This window comes from Sus scrofa, chromosome 9 (genome assembly GCF_054392235.1).
Source record: "Sus scrofa isolate SSC_HxYL_T2T_F1_AM1 chromosome 9, Sscrofa_HxYL_maternal_Yorkshire_Landrace_v2.0, whole genome shotgun sequence".
In the NCBI taxonomy this organism is placed as follows: domain Eukaryota; kingdom Metazoa; phylum Chordata; class Mammalia; order Artiodactyla; family Suidae; genus Sus; species Sus scrofa.
Genome location: NC_139391.1, coordinates 70,073,569 through 70,091,931, shown reverse-complemented (window position 1 = coordinate 70,091,931; position 18,363 = coordinate 70,073,569).

Sequence of the window (18,363 nt, the reverse complement as noted above, 5' to 3'; positions counted from 1 at the left end):
TGAGGCCAGGGATCGAACCCACAACCTTATGGTTCCTAGTCGGATTCATTTCTGCTGCACCACAACGGGAACTCCAACAGCCATTTATTCTTAAAGAGGAAATTTCTGTATACCAGCAGAAAATGGTAGAAAAAAATGACAACAGGGTTTCTAAAAGCCCATATATACATGGAGGGACTTGAGCAGACATTGCTGGCTGATTATCAAACCAAACTCTTTATCCTCCTAGACACAGAGCTGGACTACATTTCCCAGTCTCTCTTGCAACTAGGTGAGGCCATGTTCTGTGTTCCTGCCAACAGAACATGAACAAAAGTAGTGTGTGGCAATTCCAGGCCTGGTCCTTGAACACCACCCACAGGCAGCCCTCTATGCTCTTTCCTCTTCTGCAGGCTTGACGCAGATAAGCATGGCAACCTGAGAAACCACATATCAAAGATGGGGGAACCCCCGGAGTTCCTGTCATGGCACAGTAGTTAACGAATCCGACTAGGAACCATGAGGATGTGGGTTCCATCCCTGGCCTCGCTCAGTGGGTTAAGGATCCGATTAGACCCCTAGCCTAAACCCATATGCCGTGGATGCAGCCCTCAAAAGACAAAAAGCCAAAAAAAAAAAAAAAAAAAAAAAGATGGGGGAACCACCAGGTGGAAGGAGCCAAGTTTCCAGAATTATCACTTGGAACAGAGTTGCTATGCATCAGGAATACTTATTTTAGACTTTGAGTGAGTGAAAAATAAACTTTTGTGGTGCTAAGCCATGAGAGTTTATGAGTACTCTGTTATAGCTGCTAGCATTGCCTTATCTTACCCTAAAAGGCAAATAACCTTGACCACATCTTGCTCAGCCAGACATGATGCTTAGGGCTAGTGTGAAAATGCAGCGATTGGAGACCAAGAAGAGCACAGAAGGCAGAGCAGCTTGGGACTGAAGAGGACTTGAGCCTATGGTCTTTCTGGGTCACACCCAGAAAGAGGTCCAGGAATTGGCCTCTGGAAACCTCTAACAGGACAGCATCCAGACCAGCCTGAACTATGACTTGCTGGGGTGTCCTTAGAGTAAGGGGAGAAATGAGGCCGCTGCAGCTAGTAAATTGTTTCAATCAGGAAAACAGTGAGTATAAAAAAAAAAAAAAAAAAAAAAAAAAATGCTTCAGTGACTAGACGGAATAGACTTGATCTTCCCTAGCATAGAAATCTGTTGGTGCTCATCTGTTTTTATGCTTTGTTGCTTTCTTTGATAATTTCCCATCTGTCTTCTCTTCGTTTCCTGAGAAAGTTCAGTTTGAAAACTCCACATCAGACTGTTGGACAGGCAATGGCAGTCAGGACACACATAGGCCGTCCCCTAGAGGCCAGGTAGGGTACTGCAGGGACTAATTTTTCTGTCTGGGTCCCTTGGCTTTTGGCATAGGAAATTCTTTCCCGTGCAAGACTATCCCAAGAACTTCAAGATTCTTAGCATTCCTGACCCTGTCCCCTAAATGACAGTAGAGACCCAGTTGTAGAGACCCATAGAGACAATCATGACTCCCCTAGATATCTCTAAACAGCAGGGGCAGCACCTTAACCACTGAATGAAAATAGCAAAAGTAGGTGAAAGTGGAAGAGTTTGAGATCTGGGGGAGACCTAGAAGAGGCCCCCGAAGTCAGCCCTTGCTTCTTCATAGCGGGATTCTTCTCTAGCACCTTCGCAAAGATTCTCTCCCTCTTAAATCTTCTTCTTGACCGTCTTCTCCTGGACCACTTGATCCTCCTATTCGCTCAGCCCCTCGCCAGTTTGTCCCACCTCTCCAGTGTGGATCCAAATGCTCTGATTTTCATTTGCTCAAAGATTTATTTCCTACCAAGCCTCAGACCTTCCAGGTGTCCTGCCAGCTTGTAAGGAGAGCACCTCACAATCCAGTGTGTGTCCAAAGCCCACATTTTTTCCTCTTCAAAACCATAGATGGGGCTTTCCCATTGTGGCTCAGTGGTAGTGGATCCGACTAGGATCCCTGAGGATTCGGGTTCGGTCCTTGGCCTCTCTCAGTGGGTTAAGGATCAGGCATTGCCATGAGCTGTGGTGTAGGTGGTGTATGCAGCTCACGTGGCTATGGCTGTGGCTGTGGCAGCTACAGCTCTGATTTGGCCCCTAGCCTGGCAACTTCCATATGCCGCAGATGCAGCCCTAAAAAGAAAAAAAAAAAAAAAAGCCAAAAAGCCCCCCCAAGAGATGGGAGTATTGGTCACAGGCATTGAAGACCCTGCAAATTAGGAGCACAGTATCAGCAAAGACTGGGGTCGGGGCAGGTGGGGGGGGGTACCTGGAGCGCTGGAGAGATAGTGACAGTCGGCTTGGCTCTGGGCCGTGGGCTGGGAGAGAAGGTGGGAGAGACAGGCAGGAGGCAAGCGATGATGGTCTCATTGGGTCCTCACCTGGACAGTGGGTGGGAAGAGAATGCCAACCAAGGTATGGGCCTTATGTAATGGTGACCCCACAAGAGGGAGGTGGGAGTCCCAGGGGACCTGGGGGGAGGAACTGAGCTCAGATGACAGCTCCAGATGAAAGGAGATGCCTTCAATTCTGAGAGTCAGAATAACGAGACAGTGCCTAGGAGGAGCTGCTCTTTGAGAAGGGGCCCCTGAGACCTGGCAGGGCGTGGGCACAGTCATTGAGCTCCAGGTAGTTGAGTCATTGGCCAGTGTGCCCACCACCACACAAACATCTCCCACCTTAAAAAAAGGTTCTCTCTCATAGAAGAGGCTAATAAATCATGCTGACTGCATTTACTGATGAATTCAATCAGGCAATTGGTTTGACTCTCTCCCAATTACCATTTTCTCTTAATTATAATATGCATCTCCCCTCTTCCCCTAGACATGTTTTAGCATTTCTGAAATAAGGCTGGGTCTTAAAATAGACTTGCTTATTTATTGTAAAGTTTCTTTTCTTCTCTTTTTTGAAACAGCTATTAAATCAATGGTGCATCTTATAATCAATGGCGTATTAGCATCAAGGAAACAGGGTAATTACCAGAATTGATTTCTCATTTTGATGTCGTATAGACAAGATTGGGCACCTGGAAAAACCTATGCTTACTTGTGCATGCGAGACTGTGCCTCAGCAGATCTCTCTCTCTCTCACACACACACACACACACACACACACACACTCGCCACCCGCCTCACTTCACTTTTGAAGTGCTGCTGGCTATGGGTTTGATGCCATCAGACGCCCAGGGAGCCCAGAGAAATGCACAATGTGCAAAATCGCACCCTCCCTAGGAAATGTCATGAAGAAATTGCTTCTGGCCCACTCTGCTGCTGACTGTGCTGCAACTGGGCTCAGTGAGGGGCCAAGAAGCTCTTCCCGGCAGGATCCCAGGCCTGGCCAATGAGATTCACGCAGGCAGATTCGATGATTGCTGCCAACACAGAAGCATCCTGGGAGCTGAGGTGCTCCCCACCTGGCACACCAGCCCTGGTCCCCTCAGGGACTCAGCCACCCACAGGAGCCTCCACTGCTTGACCGTCTGCTCTCACTTCCCAACCTGGCTTGGTCGACTTCCCCATCCCTCTTCCCAGAAGAAAGGAGGGATGTGGGGGATGAGGTACCCAAAGTTTGTCTTGAGGAGCAGAGGATGATGAATCACCACTAAAGCCCATCAGCTAGGCCAGGGCCATGGAAGATGTGAGCGAGCGGTCTGATGAAGCTGCAGGGCCTCTGCTGAAGATTCCAAGAATTTCCATCAGGCAAAGTCAAGAGCTGCTACGAACCACACGCTGAAGGAGTTGGGAAGTGACTCGGGTCACCAAACCGCTAAGTCTCTAATTCCCAATAAGCTTCTGAGTATATTGCCTGCCCTAGAGCCTGGCCTTGGCAAGAGAAGTGGTACCCAGTGGATGAGGGCCTCCTCTTCTCAACCTGAGGCCTCTCAGGTTCTCAAGGAACCTAGGCTTGGGCTATGTTAAAAAAAAAAGACCTTCCTGGCATCATCCCACAATGGTCCTGCCTGGGACACCATTCCAACTTAAATTTTGTGGCCATGGCAGTTTCTGGGACAGAGCATTTTGTCTCTTCCTGGCTTCTCTTTGAGGGGGGGGCGCTTTGTGCTATGGAGTAGGTGGGGTGGGGTGGAATGGGGTGACGAAGCTTTGACCATAATTCAGGTCTGCTTGTTTCTCTCCTTCCCCCCAGGCCAAGGACAAGGGAAGCCGACCAAGTGGCTCAGGTGCTGCAGTTGCTGGCAGAGAAGCAGTGGTCACCCACCTGCACCATCATCCCACCCCCACCCCCACTGCACAACGTCTGCAGAGAAACCCCAAGGAGATTCATCAGCCTGCATCTCTGATTTGTAATTGCACTTAAGGCTATGAAGGCGGCAGTTTGGGCCATTTGCTGGAGAGGGCTGGCAAGGTCCCAGAATCCTTGGGTAATGAATCTGTTGTGTTAATCCCATTAGTCTTCTACTATCTGCCACTTCTGACTAGGTCCCTCCCTCATCCCTCCCCCGCTCAAATCTCCCTTCCCCTCATGACAAGTTCCCATAAGCCAGGACTGAGTGGGCCTTGCTCACCAGACTAGTTTTATCAGAAATTGACAGAGGCCATGTTGGGTGACTGGGGCAATGCCCTCAGGTGAAACACAGAGGCTTGGTTTGCAGAGGTCCAAGAGGTCATGGAACTTTCCCCTTTTGTTCTTGAGAGCAGTGGTTAACAATCATTAGGGGGCACACACACAAATCATCTTAGGATCTGTATTTTTAATAACATATTTAACATTCTTATGGCAGGTGGTCCATTGAACAGTATCTTGAGAGATCCTGTTTGATAGCATCTTTTTTTTTTTTTTTTTTTTTTTTTGTCTTTTTGCTATTTCTAGGGCCGCTCCCGCGGCATATGGAGGTTCCCAGGCTAGGGGTCGAATCGGAGCTGTAGCCACCGGCCTACACTCCGAGCTGTGTCTTCCACCTACACCACAGCTCACGGCAACGCCGGATCTTTAACCCACTGAGCAAGGGCAGGGACCGAACCCGCAACCTCATGGTTCCTAGTCGGATTCATTAACCACTGCGCCACGACGGGAACTCCAGATAGCATCTTTTGTGTGTGTGTGTGTGTGATTTTCTTTCTCCTTTCTTTTTTTTTAAAGTATAGTTGATTTATAACGTTGTAAATCATTGTAATTTCCAATTTTTGTTGTACAGTGTAGTGACCCAGTCATATATATATATATATTTTCTTTTTCTCATACTGTCTTCCATGACAGCATCTCTGATGGATGGTTTCTGCTCTCTGATGGATTCTTTGCTCTCTGAATCTATGAGAAATAAGTCACATCCTTATCTCATATAACCATTTTTCTTATATTTGGATCTAGGCCCCATGGGCCTGTGTCACAGGAGAAAAGGGTACTGGTTTTAGACTCACACAAATGTAAGCTTACATTCCAGTTAGGCAGGTAACTGCTGTGCAATTGGGGGCACTCAACATCCTGTGGATGGTTGTGAAACAGGAGGGAAGGGGGCAGGGCACACCCCGTAAAAGGACATAGTCCTTCAGGATATGACAAAAACTAGTTAGAACCAACAAGGTCCAAGATGGTGAATGATTTGACTTCCAATGGACTTTGAGCTTCATTATGTGTTCACTGTAGCACATTAGCATGCTGAATGACATGTCCATAGGTGCCAGGACAGCTCCAAGGCTGACCACAAAAGGCCAAAAAGTGGGCGGTGGTCCAATTCCTAGAAACTGCCCACCCCTTCCCAGAAATAATTAGAATAATCCTCTCACTCATTAGCCTGTGAAATTGCCCAGCTCATAAAAACTCACCACCCCATATTTCAGGGCCTCTTAGCTCTTGCCTTCTGAGGTGGCCCACACTCTGTCTGTGGAGTGTGTTTTTCCCAGGGCCCTCTCTCCCCTTTTGAGACAGCCCATGCTTTGTCTATTTCTCAATAAATCTACTTACCTATCACTTTGCCTCTTGCTGAATTCCTTCTGTGCTGAGACATGAAAAACCCGAAATTCAGTAAGACTTGGGACTAGGCTGTGATTTTATTTTTTTTTTTAATTTTTTATTTTTTTGAAGTGGATTCAAGTCCCCATCTGGATTTTGGCCAAGTTTGAGTCCTGGCCTGTGGGTTCAGATCCCGGTTTGAGTCTTGTCTGGGTTAGATGCCCAGCACGTGGGTTGGAGTCTCAATCTGAGGTGTACGGTTTCAGGGGGAGCCCCCACTACTGGCTCTTAAAGGTTCCGGGCCCCCAGGTTTCTGGCAGGAGGAGAAGCTCCATTGGTAATTTGTCTGTATCCTGTTTGGAATCTTGTGATGTGGGCAAATATAAATGAGTCTGTTTCTTCATTTGTGAAATGGAAAAAATAATGCATTGGGGACCTCTGCTTTGGGGACAATGAAATAGACATACTCTCCCTGGTTCCTCCTGCTGAGTATCTCTAAAAACCCTGGACATTACGTATAATACAAACTTAAGAAGACTCTGAAACGTGGAGAGCAGAAGGCTGACCGGCTAGATACTTCAGGACCTGAGGAATTACATGGTAGTGAGGTCCGTGGATCTTGAAGAATAGTTGATTTACAACTATTGAAGTATAGTTGATTTACAATTTGGTGTTAATTTCTGCTGTACAGTAAAGCGATTCAGCTATACCTACATATTTTTAATATTCTTTTCCATTGTGGCTTATTATAGGATATTGAATATATTTTCCTGTGCTAAACAGTAGGACCTTGTTGTTTATCCATTCTATATATAATAGTTTGCATCTGTTAATCCCTGAGTCTTCTTTTGGCCTCATACACCAAAGATTCAGAGCTGAAGAAGCCAGCAAACAACAGGCACACACAAAAAGGAAAAATCTCCAGCAAAAAGTTGAGTTAAAGGACCAGGAATGCACCCCAGCAAGATGGAAAATGTTTAGACAATTACTTATCCATTCCAGCCAAATACAACAGGATAAAACCATCACCCTGCCTCCACCCATGCCAGAAAAGTAGAATGGAAAGCTGGTTCCAATCTTCATGAGGCTGTGATGAGGTGTCCCAACAGACCTGCAATGATGCTCTCAGAGAAGACCAAGTAGGGAGTCTTCATCCCCTACTTGATGTGACTTTCATCACTGATAAACTAGTAACAAGATACCTCTCACCACAGTGTCAGTGGAGATCATATGGTAAGCCTGTACTTACATCCCCACCAAGGAATAATGAGGCTCTCCTCTTTTCTCCACTAGAATGGTATCAGACCTAGAAGAAAATCAGGACTTTCATCGTCAATAAGTAGTAACTCAGCCTCCTTACCATTATACCAAAGGAGACCATGTGGAGAGTTGGAATTCCCACCCTTGACCAGCAGCACAGAAGCCAAAGCCAGACTTCTACCCTCACCTGGCAATAGTAAGGTGGTTACCCACCCCATATTCCCTATTGGAGTTTGTCAGAGAAAACCAGGTCAAACAGAAGGTTTAACTAAGGTCTGGGGTCTCATAACATAATTTGATGTGGCTCGGTGGGTTAAGAACCCACCTAGTATCCATGAGGATGCGGGTTTGATCCCTGGTCTTACTCAGCAGCATAGGTTGCAGATGCAGCTTGGATTCAGAAGTTGCTGTGGCTATGGCATAGGCTGGCAGCTGCAGCTCTGATTCAACCTGTTGCCGGGAAACTTCCACATGCTGCAGATGCAGCCCTAAAAAGAAAAAAGAAATCCAAGTTTCAATAAATCATGTGTCTTATCAAGAACTAGGAAAATCTCAAAATGAATGGAAAAAGACAATCAATAAATGCCAACATCAAGATGAAAAAGATGGTAAAATTACCTGACAAAGATTTTAAAGTAGCTATGATTAAATGCTTCAACAAGCAATTATGAGCACACTTGGAACAAGTGAAAAAAAGTCTCAGCAAAGAAAGAGAAAATATAAAAGAGAACCAATTGGAAATTTTATAACTTAACAACACAATACTTGAAATAAAAATCTCAGTGGATGGGTTCAGTAGCAAAATGAAGGAGACATTTAAGAAATCAGTGATCTTAAAGATACGACTATAGAAATTACAAAATCTTAAATAACAGAGGGGAAATAGGCTGGAAAAAAAAGAGCCTCGGGGATCTGTGGGACTATAACAAAAGATATAACATCCATGTCATCAGAGTCCCAGAAGGATAAGAGAAAGAGGGTGGAGATAAAAAGGTATTCAAAAAACTAAGGTTAAAAACACCCCAAATTTGACAAGAGACATAAATTGACAAATTCAACAAAAAACAAACATTCTTGGTACAATTCAGAGAAAATGATACTATCTATAAGGGGAAAAATAACTTGAATGACAACCATTTCTCACCAGAAGCTATGGAGGCCAGAAGGAAGTGGCATGATATTTTTCAAGTACTAAAAGAACTGTCAGCCTAGACTCCTATATACACTGAAAATAGCCATCTGAAATGAAGAGAAGTTAAGAAGGAACAAAGGAAATCTAAGAGAATTTGTCACCAGCAGATCTACCCCCCCCAAAAAAAAGGCTAAAGGGATATTTTGTGACAAAAAGGCAATAACAAAAGAAGGAAATTTGGAACTTCGGAAAGGAAAAAGAATAATAGAAGGAGACATGTATGTGTGGGTAAAGGTAATGAGGTTTCCTTCTCAAATTTTCTAATTATTTGATGGTTGAAGGAAAAATGTTTGTAGATGAAATACATAAGAAAATTATGGAAATGAAAGGATATTAAGTTTTCTCTACTATATTTGAACAGATAGAAGGATGACATCAGTAGGCTGTGAAAAGTTACTACATGTAATGTAATGCCTAGGACAACCTCTGAAAATGCCATACAAAGGGATACGCTTAAGAACACGATTGATAAATCAAAATGACATCCTAAAAAGTAATTGAGCAGTCCACAGGAAGATAGGAAAAAGAAATAGAGAAATGGAAATTCCCTCGTGGCACAGTGGGTTAAGGATCCAGCATTTTCACCGCAGTGGCACAGGTCACTGTTGTGGCACAAGTTTAATTCCTGGCAGAAGAAAGAACAGAGGAAACAAACAGAAAACAAATAAAATGGCAGCTTTTAGCCCTAACGTGTACATAGTTACATTTAATATAAATGGTCTAAATACACCAAATAAAAGACAGAGATTGACGGAGTGAATTACAAAACATGACCAGCCGTATCTACAAGAAATCTATTTCAAATCTAACAACATAGATTGAAAGTTGGGTTGAAAATAAAAAGATGGGAAAATATATATCATGCAAACATTAACTGAAAGAAAGCAGATGTGGCTATATTAATATCAGATAAAATGACCAGAGACAAAGGACATTATATAATGATTAAAAGATCAGCTATTGGAGTTCCCGTCGTGGCGCAGTGGTTAACGAATCCAACTAGGAACCATGAGGTTGCAAGTTCGGTCCCTGCCCTTGCTCAGTGGGTTAACGATCTGGCGTTGCCGTGACCTGTGGTGTAGGTTGCAGACACGGCTCGGATCCTGCGTTGCTGTGGCTCTGGCGTAGGCCGGCGGCTATAGCTCCAATTCGACCCCTAGCCTGGGAACCTCCACATGCCTCGGGAGTGGCCCAAAGAAATAGCAAAAAAATACAAAAAAAAAAAAAATCAGCTATCAAGAAGACAAAGCAATTCCAAGTGTGTACACACTACAGCAGTGCTGTGAGGTATGTAAACCAAAACCTGATAGAACTGAGGAGAAACAGACAAACCACAATTATAGTTAAAGACATCAGTATACCTCTCTCAACAATTGATAAAGTAGACAAAAAAATCAGCGAGGGTATAGAGCCTAGAGATTTCTTTTGGGAGGGGTGTTTTAATTATGAATTCACTTTCCTTTAGTAGTTATAGAGCTATTCAAATGATCTATTTCATATTGGGTCAATTGTGGTAGTTTGTTTTTTTTCCTAGGAAGTTGTCCATTTTTATCAAGTTGTCAAATGTACTCACACAGCATCATTTGTAGCATCCTCTTCTCCTTTTGATGTCTGCAGTTTTCAGTATCATTCTCTGCTTCATTCCTAATGTTGGTAACTTGTGTCCTCTCTCTCTCGCTCTTTCTAGAGATTTGTCTTGCTAGAGGTTTGTCAATTTTACTGATCTTTTCAGAGAACCAACTCATTGATTTTCTCTATTGCTTTACTGTTTTCAATTGCATTGATCTCTGCTGTTATCTTTGTCATTTCCTTCCTCCTGCTTGCTGTGGTTTGATTTTGCTTCACTTTTTTTAGGCTTATTGACTTGAGAATTCTTTGTCAGGGGAGAGAGGGTGATTCAGAATCTGGAAGAAACAGCAGTAGGGGTCCCAACTATCCACAGGATGTGACAAGGAGGCACTGGCTGCACCTCAGTGAGGATACTACCAAAGAATGTAGAATCATTTTCTTTAAAAAGGAAGTAATACTTTCCTTTAAATCATGACAGATTGATCACACATACTTGTCTGAATTTCTTTCCAATATCTTACTAAAGTTAGAGAAAAATAAAGTCATAAACCCTCAAGCTCAAAAGGACAAGAGTCAAAGACAGAAATGTTTTTTTTAAAAACTAGGACCTGGGAGTTCCCGTCACGGTGCAGTGCAAACAAATCTAACTAGGAACCATGAGGTTGAGGGTTCAATCCCTGGCCTCGCTCCATGGGTTGAGGATCCGGTGCTGCTGTGAGCTGTGGTGTAGGTCGCAGACGCAGCTTGGATCTGGTGTTGCTGTGGTTCTGGCATAGGCCGGCAGCTGTAGCTCCAATCAGACCCCTAGCCTGGGAACCTCCATATGCCGTGGCTTCGGCCCTAAAAAAGACAAAAAAAAAAAAAAAAAAAAAAAAAAAGACACGTGCAAAAACTAGGACCTGAAATGTTAGTGTGACTTAGCAGACCAGAGAACTAGAAACAGGAAAGCCAATAAGAAACCAATTACTTCCCCAGAGCTTTGTAAAGTTTCTAGAATTGGAGGCACCTGGTACCCCTGAAGTGGGAGTTGTGGTGGGGCTGAAATATGGGATTGGTTGAAAATCTTTATAAGAATTATTTAGATTCCCCAGATCTAATCTCCCACCCCTGAGACTATGGATCTACCCCAGTCCCACCCTAGCAAAAGAGTAGAGGTTTAGGGAGTTCCCGTCATGGCTCAGCAGTAACAAATCCAACTAGTATCCATGAGGATGTGGGTTCAATCCCTGGTCTTGCTCGGTGAGTTGGGAATCCAGCAAACATTGCTGTGAGCTATGGTGTGGGTTGTAGATGTGGCTTGGATTCCACGTTGCTGTGTCTGTGGTGTAGCCCGGCAGCTGCAGCTCCAATTCAACCCCTAGCCTGGGAACTTCCATATGCCAAGGGTGTGGCCCTAAAAAGCCAAAAAAAAAAAAAAAAAAAAAAAAGAGTAGAGGTTTAGTCTCTTAAGAAACTGAACTAAAGGAGTGCTGTACCTGGGAATACTAACACAGATGAGCTACAGGCGAGCAAAGGAGAATAAAATCAAAGTCTATATCCTGAAATACAAATCCCCTGCCACCCTAGTCCTCCTTTCCCTTACTTGGCTCACAGAGCATTGACAGCCAGTCCTGTGACTACCTCCCACTCCTAGGTAGGGGATTAGAGAATTCTTCATGATGGAAAAGAGAACATTTTTTTAAAAATTTATATTTGTTCCTCTCTTCCTGAAAAGGTCCCTGCCTGATCACCAGTGAAGCCCACTAGTTCAGAAGGCCCAGGTGGTTTTCTGATCATATTTTAAGTCTCTCTTTTTATTTTTATTTATTTATTTATTTATTTTTTAATTTTCCCACTGTACAGCAAGGGGGTCAGGTTATCCTTACATGTATACATTGCAATTACAGTTTTTCCCCCTGTCTCTCTTAAATTTGAATGCATGATCGAAGATCAAAAAACAGGAGGAAGGAGTTCCCATTGTGGCTCAGTGATTAACAAATCCGACTAGGAACCACGAGGTTGTGGGTTCCATCCCTGGCCTTGCTCAGTGGGCTAAGGATGTGGTGTTGCTGTGAGCTGTGGTGTAGGTTGCAGATGCGGCTCGGATCCCGCGTGGCTGTGGATCCCGCGTGGCTGTGGTGTAGGCCGGCAGTTACAGCTCTGATTCGACCCCTAGCCTGGGAACCTCCATATGCCTCAGGAGCGGCCCTAGAAAAGGCAAAAAGACAAAAACAAACAAAAAAACAGGAGGAAAACACCTAGACAAGTCTTCCCCAAAGAAAAAGCAACAGGAGAGAAAAAAGAATAAGGAGGAAACACAAAATGAAAAACCTTTAAAATTTTTAAAATATTTTTAGAGATACAGAAGAATATATTATATCCATGACACAAAACCAGGATTCTATAAAAGAGAACACCCAGAGAATAAGAAAGAGATTTTGGAAATTGTATATTGTATATTATACACACATACACAATTTCAAAATTCAGAAAAGGATTGGAAAATTATGTTGAGAAAATCATCCAGGAGTTGGAATAAAAAGACGAATGATGGGGGAGGAGTGACAATAAAGAAGAGTGACGAAAACTCAAAGATCAATTTATGAAAAACAGGAGTTTGGGAAGGAGAGAACAGCAAAACAGGGGAGAAATTAGCAAATAAATAATGCTAAAAATAATCAAAAATTTTATATATTTCCATGTTGACAGATTTCCTAGTATAAAGAATAAAAAAAAGTCCTCCAACAGAATATATCCTTGAGAAATTTCCAGGTACCAGAGACAAACAGAAGACTACATATGCTTTCAGAGAAAAAACAAAGCAAAGCAACAAAGATTACATTGAAGGGTTAAGGAAAGAAGCCAAACGAGAATGGAGGGATGCCTTTGAAATTTTAAAGCAGGGATTGGCCATCTAAGGCCTGTGGGCCAGATCTAGACCACAGTCTGTTTATCTATTAACTAAGAACGATGTTTCAATTTTTAAAGAGTTATAAAAGGAAAAACAGAACACAAAACACAGAAGAATATGTGACAGAGACCATGGGCAACTCCTAAAATCTAAAATATCAACTGTCTCTTTCTTTACAGAAATTCTGTGAAACTTGTTCTAACACTTTTTTCAATTCGATTAAACTACTAAACAATTTTAAGAATATATAAAACTCCCTTCTCCACTTATTCTATGAGACAAGTATTACTCTGATACCAAAACCAAAGGTATCTCAGGAAAACTACAGACAGAATCAGCTATGAATAAAATGTAAAAATACTCAACAAATACTAGCAAACCAAACTCAGTAAAAAAAGATTATACACTGTGACCAAATGAAATTTGTCCCAGGAATGCAAGGTTGAATTAACCTACTAAAATCAATCAATGTAATACACCTGATTAATAGAATAATGACTAAAAACCACATGATCATCTCAATAGACAAAGAAAAGCATTTGACAAATTCGACAGTCTTTCATGATAAAAGTACTTAACAACCTAGGAATAGAAGGGAAATTCCTCAATTGGATGACAGGCATCTATCAAAAATCCACAGCTAGGTCATATGTGATGGCAAAAGACTGGATGTTTTCCCCCTAAGATCAGAAACAAGACAAGGAAGTCTGCTCTCATCATTTCACACAACATTATATGGGAGGATCTAACCAGGATATTAGTCAAGAAAAATAATTGAAGTCATTCACTTGGGAAGAAATAAAACCACTGGCAAATGATATCACCTTGTATATAGAAAATCCTCAGAAAATCATTAAAAACCAGTTGAACTAATAAATGAACTCATCAATGTGGCAAAAATACAAGATCATTATATTAGAAAGTTATCTTTCCATACACTGACAATGAACCAGCTAAAAATTAAGATGTTAAGGAAACAATTCCATTACAACACAGTAAAAATAAGAAAATGCCTGGAACTGAATTTAACAAAAGAAGCGCAAGACTTGTACACCAAAAACGACGAGACATTTTAAAAAGAAATTAAAGATCTAAGTAAGTGGAAAGCAATCCTGTTTATAGATTGAAAGAATTAACATTATTATGATGGCAAATAGTCCCCAAATTGATCTAAAGATTCAGTGCAATAACCATCAAAATTCCAGAGTCTTGGAGTTCCCATCGTGGTGCAGCAGAAACAAATCCAACTAGGAACCATGAGGTTTCTGGTTCCATCCCTGGCCTCAACCAGTGGGTTAAGGATCCAGCATTGCCATGAGCTGTGGTGTAGGTCGCAGATGTGGCTCAGATCTGATGTTGCTGTGGCTGTGGCATAGGCTGGCAGCTGTAGCTCAGATTAGACCCCTGGCCTGGGAACCTCCACATGCAGCAAGTGTGGCCTTAAAAAGCAAAAAAAAAAAAATTCCTGACTCTCTTTTTTTTTCAGGGCCGCACCCGCAGCATATGGAAGTTCCCAGGTTAGGGGTTGAATTGAAGCTGTAGCTGCTTACCTATGCCACAGCCACAGAAATGCCAGATCCAAGCCACATCTATGACCTATACTATAACTCCTTAACCCACTGAGCGAGGCCAGGGATCGAACCTGTGTCCTCATGGATACTAGTTGGGTTCGTTTCCACTGAGCCACGATAGGAACTTCAAAATTCCAGACTCTTTTTGCAAAATTGACACATTGATCCTAAAATTCATATGGAAATGAAATGATAATCCATAGACTAATAAATATTTGCAAATCACATATACTCAGGATATAAAAAGAACTCTTACAACAATAAAAACACAAATAATACCATTTAAAAATTGGCAAAGGATTTGAATAGATTTTCCAAAGAAGATATACAAGTGGTAGATAAACACATGAGAAGATGCTCAGCATCGTTATTATGGAAATAATGAGATACCACGTCACACGCTCTGGGTTGGCTAAAGTAAAAAAAATAATAACAAGTATTGGTGAGGATATGGAGAAACTGGAACTTTCAAACACTGCTGGTGGGGGTGTAAAATTGTTCAGTCATTTTGGAAAACAGTTTGGCAGTTGCTCAAAATGCTAAACATAGAGTTCTCATGTGACTTAGCAATTCCACTCTAGGGATATACCCCAGAAACGAACTATATGTCCACAAAAAAACACTGTACATTAATGTTCAGGGTAGCTTTATTCAACATAGCCAAAAAGTGGAAGCAACATACATATACATCAACTGATGAATGAACGAACAATATATGGTATATTCATATACTGGAATATTATTTAGCAATGAAAAGGAATGAGGTACTGATACATGTCACAACATGGATGAACTTTGAAAAGATTAAGTGAAAGAAGTTAGTCACAAAATACCATCTATTGTATGGTTCAGCTTACATCAAGTGTCCAGAATTGGCAAATTCATAAAGACTGAAGGTAAATTCATGGCTGCCTGGGGTCGAGGCAGGGAGTTTGGGGAAGAAGGGTGAGAAGAAATAGAGAATGATTGCCAATGTGTGAAGGGTGTCTTTTGAGGGGTATTGAAAACATTCTAACATTAAATTGTGAGGATTGTACAACTCTGTGAATGTGCTAAAAGCCATTGAACTGTACAGTTTAAGTGGGTGAGTTTTATGGTATGTGAAATATATCTCAATAAAGCTGTAAAAATACATAAAGACATTTTCAGATATGCAAGGCTTCAAAAATTAACCTCCCACTTATCTTTCACAAGAAGCTACTTGCAGATGTATTCTGCCAAAAACAGTAAATAAACTAAGAAAGAGGAAAATACGGAATCCAGAAAATAAGAAATGTAACACAAGAGAGAGGCAGCAGAAACCCTCAGATTAATGATGAAGGGAAGCTCATGATGAGAGTTGTGCCACAAGCTTAAAAGCTACAAGTTAGAAATAACAGAAAAAGAGCTGTATAGGAGAGAAAACTTTAAGGGGGAAAAAAGAAAAGAGATAGCCAACTTAATATGTTTGCACATATTGAGATAATTTTTATTATTTGGCCAGAGAATTTGAAATGAATTTGTGATGAGTACATGAAACGCTAAGCAAGCAAGGGAACAATGAGGCAGCCATTAACTCCAGCAAAACATAAAGTTGTCCAAGAAAAGTTTTACTGTGTCCCCAGATAGGCAGTGAATTACATTTCCATAACCACTGAACATTGATTTCACCCACAAGGTGACAATCCTGTAATGGGAAGATGGGAAGAAGTGATTGTGTGGCTGTGGCCGGAGGGCAGGAAAGGTTGGTACCGAATCCCACCCTCCAAAAGGAAAAGAAAACTGAAAAAGCAAGAAAGAGCAGTATAATCCTGCTATTTAGAAATAGGGGGCGGGAGGAAACAGAGGAACAGAGGAGAGAATTGAAAGCAGGTTTTTCTAGGAATCAGGAATTCAAAAAAGGAGGGGGATAGGATTGCAATTTTTCACTGTTGACTTAGTGGTCCTACTGAATTAAGAAAAAAAAAAAAAAAAAAAAACTGGGAATTTCTATTGTGGCTCAGCAGAAGTGAATCTGACTAGTATCCATGAGGACGCAGGTTGATCCCTGGCCTCGCTCAGTGGGATCTGGTGTTGCTGTGAGCTGTGGTGTAGGTCTCAGACGAGACTTGGATCTGGCATTGCTATGAGGCCAGCAGCTACAGCTCCAATTTGACCACTAGTTTGGGAATCTCCACACACCGCAGGTGCAGCCTAAAAAGACAAAACAAAACAAAACAAACCTGTACCCATGCATTACTTAGATTTTTTTAAAGAAAAAATAACTAAAAAAAATAATAATAATAAAGTAGGCAGTGGTACTGGAGCCTTCTCAAAGCAATGAGCATTTCCAGTGAAGCTCCACAGCTGCCCTTCCAACCTGCTCTTCCTTTCCATCAGTTCTCATCAGCTTCCCTTCTCAGTAGCTGACTTAGCCCTCTAACCACTGGCTCCCGTTCGCCTCGGTATGATATGCTTTGGCTTCTCCCCTTGGTCCTCCCATAGTCATCCAGGCCCATTCCCTGTCTCTCTCTGCCTTCCCTTCTGTTTAGAATCCTAGACATGAGCCCAGGCCAGCTCTGCTCTAATTTGCCAGCCTCAGACCCTTATCTGCTCCAGCCTGGTTCTGTTGGCCTTGTAAGGATTCTGTCTGTACATCTGCCGCAGCCATTAGCCTTGCTTCTCCCTGGGACTAGAATGGGCTGCACTGAGCACAGGGGTGCAAGATAGGCACAATGTCCTCTCCTGAAATCTGGATCAAGCCACAGACCACAGGGTCACCCCCCTTACTCATGGGGAATCCACTAACCTCTTGGGTCTCTCTCAAGCTATGATGCCAAGTCTACACCACATCCTTGGACCTATCTAATCAACCTTTTTTAGCCTACATGCAGCATACTTATCTATAGGATGTTTAATATTTTTTTAAAAATGTTTTGTTTTGAGCAGTTCCCCTTGTGGTGCAGTAGAAACGAATCCAACTAGGAACCATGAGGTTGAGGGTTCGATCCCTGGCCTTGCTCAGTGGATAACAGATCTGGCGTTGCTGTGAGCTATGGTGTAGGTCACAGATGTAGCTCAGATCCTGCATTGCTGTGGCTGTGGTGTAGGCTAGCAGCTGTAGCTCCGATTCAACCCTTAGGCTGGGAACCTCCATATGCCGCAGGTGTGGCCCTAAAAAGCAAAAAACAAAAACAAAAACAAAAGTCTTGTTTTAACTCATCTGTGCAGTAAGGGGCAAGAATAAACACTATAAATGACATACAGTGTAGACTCAAAGTGGAGATGCTCAGGCATAATGGCTAGTAAGATGGACACTGTCCTCTCAGACCCTTGCCATCCCAAGGAGAGGCATGCTTAGGTTGACCATGGCTTGGAACGCACTGTGTGTGTGTGTGTGTGTGTGTCTGTCTGTCTGTCTGTCTGTCTGTCTGTGATCCAAGAGAGGGAACCTGGTGACCCATTGCCTTATTCATTAATGATGATGGTGGGAGGGGAGAGATCCTGAGCTTATGACCTGGTTATAAACTTGTTGCCCGGAAGAATATCCTCTTCCCCCATGAGCTGGGTGAGAAATTTGCATATCAGCACTGGATGCAACCCGAGTTCTTGAAGCCCTCCTACACAACCAGCACTCTACTGGGCTGCCCAAGAGATAGCCTCCAGAATCATCCTGCAGACTACCTGGTGTGTCTCTCCTCATCTGGTCTTTACATACCTGATTTTGCTGATTAACTTCTTCTCTAATCTTTGTGTTATTTAGTCTTTAAGCAAGACTGATTAAAATATTGAAAAGGTCAAAACCACTGAAAAAGGCCTATTGTTTACTGCTCTGATGACAATCAACAACACTTTTTGGCTACGAAACTGAAAAAAAACCTCTAATATCCTATCATCCAACTTATTCCTCTCGTTTGTCCGCGAAGGTCGTTATGGGAAACTTTGCTCCATTCACGCTAAAATCAAGAAACCCCATATTC